We start from the raw sequence: 6,100 nt of genomic DNA on the forward strand, positions 1-6,100 counted from the left end.
TACATTATTATTGAAAAACATTCATTTTTATAAAATAATTTTGACTTTTTAAATAATAAAAACATTACATGAGAAAAAAAAAGTAAATTTGAAAAAAATTGTAATTAAGGCATCACCTGGAAATATCAAAGTTTTATTTCACATAATAGATAATTCAATATCGCTAAAGTGAAACAAATTTTGTGTTGTTTGACAATGTGAAAACAAAACAAAGTTGATATGAAATGTGATGTGAAAGTCAAAGTGTTCTTTTATATTGTGAAACAACATAATGTCATTAATGTTAAACAATAGATTGTTGTTTCACAAGGTGAAATCATATACTGTTGTTTTACAATTTAAAAACAGAACAAACAAAAGTTGAGGTGAAATGGGATATGAAACACTAAAATGTTGTTTCATATTGTGAAACAACACAATGTTGCTAATGAAAAATAATGTAGTTATGTTTTACATGATGAAACAATGTAGTGTTGTTTCACATTGTGAAATAATGTAGTGTTGTTTAATCATGTGAAAAGAAACATAAAATGACATAAAATGACATGAAATGTGATATGAAATACTAAAATATTGTTTTCACAAAGTGAAAGAACATACGAGTTAAATCATTTTTATTGTTTCATGTAAAAATTGTAATTATTATAAATATAATGATACTTGTGTCAAAGTAAAGAAAATAAAACGTTCGTTCTTATATATATTTTCTGATTTTAAACTTTATTTTAGTTAATATATTTTTCATTTAAAATTTTGTTACAATTAATATAATTTTAGTAGTGGTTATTGTAGAGTATGGATTGATTGTCAAATGCCTAGAATGTCAAACTACAATTTTGGTCCCTGTGGTTTACATTTTTCTTTGAAAATCATCTCTGGTCACTAACTCCGTTAGATTAGTCCATTAATTAGGAGACATCTTGGTCCTTTTACCTATTACTTTGTCCTTTTCTGCTTTATTTTTATTTAGATAATATTGTATAATATTTAATATTATTTTATACATAATACATATATTCTGCAGGTGGAGAACCCCCCTCTTCCGAATAAGGTCACCACCAGCTATGACTTGCCCAATATCGATCAACCCTAAAATGTAACAAAGGTGAAGGTGAGAATTCATCACAGAGACGAAAATGCTATCTTAGGAATGATTTTTTTTCTGCTATCAAAGAAACGAAACTACACAAGGTACCCCAGTAAAGAGTTCTAAAATGCTACCCCCTTGAGATGCAACCTCCATTTCCGACGATGAGGTTCCTACAATTCTTAGTTTTGGATTTCAATTTGGAATTGATTTCCAACAGTAGGCCACTAATTTTGTTTTAGATTTTTTTTGAAACCAAATTTCCTGGTTTGTGAAGGTTTTATCAATAATGGAATCGGTTTTCACCATTTTCTTGAGAACTGGGTTAGGGAGGTGGTAAAGGTTTGAAGCCACCACTTCAAAGCACAGTCGATCTGATTCAAAGGACAACCGATCGATTCAAAACTCAACCCCCTAATTTCTGACTCTGTTGGATTTTTGAGGTTGCAGAATATTTGTTACAGAAGATGGTGGATTTTTGAGGTTTACACAATGTAATAGCTTGGGTTCAGATTTGGGTTTTAGATGTACTTTAGGTTGGGTTTTCCATTTCTCAATCACATTTTCAGGCAAAGGTGATTCCATATTTGTTGCTTCTATGCTAGGAAAAGAATTGTGCTTGATTTCGTATTTGGGCTTGGATTTCATTTTAGATTTGATTTAGATTAGACATGGTTTCAGATTTGTGTTTTAGGTTTGATTTTGGTTGGGTATCGATTTAGGTTGCAAAGTATGACCAAAAACATTCTGGTTTCAAGCCATCAAAGTTGGTGACCTGAGTAGGTCAAGTCGTCGGAGTAAGTCAGGTTTGAAGTTGTTTCGGTGTGGATATATATATTTTGTATATAATAGATGTATATAATATAAAATAATATACAAACTAATAGTATAATAACAAAAAATAAGGAAATAGGTAAAAGGACCAAGATGCCCCCTTACTTAACGGACTAATCTAATGGAGTTAGTGACCAGGGACGATTTTCAAAGCAAAATATCAACAGTAGGAACGATAATTATAGTTACTGAAGTCTAGGGATCACTTTCAAATATTCATGTGAACCATGGGACCAAAATTATAGTTTACTCATTTAATAGTTAGTTTCAAATTTCAAAAATATCACAAAATTCCATCGCCTTTCATAGCCATAGATTAACTTCAATTAATGATTAACATTGGTCCTCACGTTCCTCAACTTGTTTTTGGTCCTCACATGATTTTACACACACACATATATATATATATATATATATATAGAGAGAGAGAGAGAGAGAGAGAGACGAAGGATCGCGTGAGAAAAAAAGTTAATCTGAAAAGCATAAGAAGGGTTCTCCACTATTAGTCACTTTTAATCTCATGCCCACCCATTAATTGTACTTTAGAAGAGAATTGATCTGGTGCATCTCACTAGTGTTTATTTTCAATTAGGATTGATTCAAGGGTGAAAATCTCTTCTCACCCTTCTCACTAGAACCCAACCTTATATATCACCCTTCTCACCGGAAGCCAACCTTATATATATGGGTTAAATCAAATCAGAACCACAAAAAGGTTACAAACCTTGGTGAGAACCGATTTAATAATAAATTTGTACATGATTCTTTTTCATCAAATGCTAAAATTTAAGATATTGTTTTACATATATTTGTGTCATAATGTGATAGTTTCACATGTATTTGTTTCACCATCTAAATATTTTGTGTATTTTTCGTTTCATTAAATGAATCAAAAAAAAGTCGCATGCAATTTTTTCATAAGGTGCACAAATATATGTAAAATAATATGGTAAATCATAGTTTATGATCAAAAAATAATGTAAAAAGATATTTTTATATCGGTTCTCACTGGTTTGTAACCTTTTTGTGGTTCTCATATATATATATATATATATATATGTGTGTGTGTGTGTGTGTGTGTGTATATATATGTATATATATATATATATATATGATTAACACCCTCCACAATAAAAATGGTTAATCAACCTCTCATAATTTCAAAAAACTGAACAAAATGAAAAATTATGATTGGTTGAATGAGGTTTTCACGGTTTTTACAAATTGAGTGGTTTTTATTTGAACCCACCCCTATATATATATGTATATATATATATATATGTATATATATATATGTGTATATATATGTGTGTATATATATATATGTATATATATATATATATCCAAAGGTCATTTTGAGAAGTGGTAAATATTTGATAAGTAAAGAAGTGATTTTTGCCCTTCATACGGTCAAGATCAGATTTGACTGGATAGAATTACGGTTTTGACAGGTCAAAAATTGCGGCTATATGAAAAATAGAGAGGATAGTTTTGTAACTTGTACAAATATATGGCAAAGAGGGTTCATATGTGACCCTATGTGATTCACATATTAACTATATGTTCATATATGAACTATTTTAATGAATTCACATATTAACTAACTAACTGATTCACATATTAACTAATTAAGTGATTCATATATGAACCTATGGGTTCATATATGAATTAGTTAAATAATTCACATGTGAACTAATTAATGACTTCACATATAAAAGTTATTTTTCCACCTATGTGCATCACATGGTTTCATATATGAACCTATTTTCCTCCTATTTTTAAAAGTTATGAAACTACTCATCTATCTTCTGCATTCTCATGCAATGAATTATCCGGTGCTTCACAGTCAAAGCTGTCAATTTTGATCCGATAAAGGGCTACGATTACTTCTTTATTTCTCAAATGAACCTTTTATATATATATATATATATATATATATATAGAGAGAGAGAGAGGGGGGGGGAGGATCATGCGACAAGATACACATTTTGAGAGAATGGGAGAATGAATCCTAACCAATCATTAATTAAATAAAAAAATTTCAATAATCATCAACTTTTATTTAAGAAGGATATTAATGGCTTGTCATTAATGGTTTCTTTTAAGTTGATCGTACATCCCTTATTGATCGGAATATGGTTTCTTCTTCCAAATTGAAACAACCCTTATCTAATGCAATTGCTTATCATTTTGTTTATTGTTCGATTTTTTGGTGCGTCCTTGAAGAATTACTGCAGTAATCTGTCTCTCCCTGTTTTTGCGTGTTTTTTGGTAGTGGGCGGTCAAATGGATCCAAGTCAAGAGCTTTCTCATTTTGAAGTTCCCTCATTCAATGTATCTGATGATGATAATTCAGATGAGATGGAGTTGTTTTCAGATGATGAAGGTGCAACACATTAGATTTTCTTATCATGTTTGTTTTAATACCGGTTGTATCTTTTGGGCTGCTGAATTATCAAGATATAATTATGCCGAGTTTGGGGATATTATTTCATGTGTCGCTACATACCGTTCGAATAAGTAAGTTTTGGTTATCGTAATTAAGTTTCAAATTGCAATATGTTCTGAACAATTCATAGTTATCAACACTTAGCATTCACATATGATATCACATAAAACGTTTGGTCTGCACTTTTAATTAGATGTTTATAGTAATATGCTATTTTATAGTAATCACATGTGATTAATATAGTTTTATCACATATGATTACTACCACGTCATTATGTACCACAAAGCATTTGTTTTTATGGTATTTATTTATGTGTAGACACTCGATGATTTTTCTTCCATGGGTGGTTGAAAGAAGGTGTAGTCGGATACCTGCATACTTCAATGATGTTCCATTGTGTGGGTTAATGAAGACTATTTATCCTGCGATATTGCTATGGATAAACAACTTAATAGGCAACATACACAAGACCATAATACAGATATGAGTACCCCCAACTTCAAGACTGATAGGAAGATTGAGAGGCACGCCGCTGCGGTATACACTCACACCGTTTTTCTGCATGTACAAAAAGAGATTTTCAAAGGGGATCAATTTTGTGCTCAATGGAATGTTACTTATAAATAAGGATGTCAAATTTTATACCATTAAACAAAAATACAAGAGCTTCATAAGTAAGGGGGAGTATAAGGCATATACACTATAACTATGATATAGTTTTGTACAGATAACCAGAAGTTGTACGTGAACCATTCTCTAATAATCATATGTGATTAAGCACTTATAATCACATGTATTAATAATAATTGCTAAGTGATCTATGTAATCATTTGTGTTTTTTCATTCACATGAATATATATATATAGAGGGGTGTTATTCTACACCCTCTGTCATTCATACAACCTATGCAACCCTCATCTCAACCATTCAATTTTTAATCAATGGTCCAGATTTATTTCATGGCATAATTGTAATAAAAATGAATTTGTGATACACGCGCCTTATAGAATGAGGGCAAATAAGGCTAAAATTGGAATTGTGAATTTCATHTATTCGAAGAAAGGATGCTAAGAGATTCAAATGCGAGAATCACTCTGGGTTGTATTACCTTAGCGAGATTCATTGAAGATTCATAACATACGATTAAGACGAACGAAGCAATGGCAGACAATGTTCAACYGGGTATTGCAATTGCAGCAAATCGAGGTAATCATATGGTTGATTCCATTTAGTATAGCTATTTGAAACAATCTTATTGTTCGATATGTCTATGATTCAGTAAGGAAAAGGAGCGAGAGAATCATGATCAAAAATTCCTTCTCCAAGTTCAAGAACACGGCTGCAAATCCTGTTCTTTTAGACGAGGATGAACCTGACGATATTGAGATGAACCAAGCTGCATTTCAACCTGCTGGACCATTTCTTCCATTTCCACCAGCAGAGGACTCGACGAATTTCGATGGTTAGTAAATATTATAGTTCGATGTTTTAGGGTTGGTTAGTAAATATTAAAGTTCGATGTTTTAGGGTTGGCTAGATTATTAAGTTCTTGGTATGCAGATATGTTTTACATTTTGCATCTAGAATATGGCTTCATCAGTACCTATATACTAATTGTGGATTCCCTCTAAACTGATGAAACAGTCTTCATTGGTACTCTCTTAGCATTTTTTATTTGATCATGTAACATTTACTATTTATAAATATGCATTTTATATTGATGTGTTAC

The sequence above is a fragment of the Cynara cardunculus genome, assembly GCF_001531365.2.
Source record: "Cynara cardunculus var. scolymus isolate 2C chromosome LG 3, CcrdV1, whole genome shotgun sequence".
Classification (NCBI taxonomy): domain Eukaryota; kingdom Viridiplantae; phylum Streptophyta; class Magnoliopsida; order Asterales; family Asteraceae; genus Cynara; species Cynara cardunculus.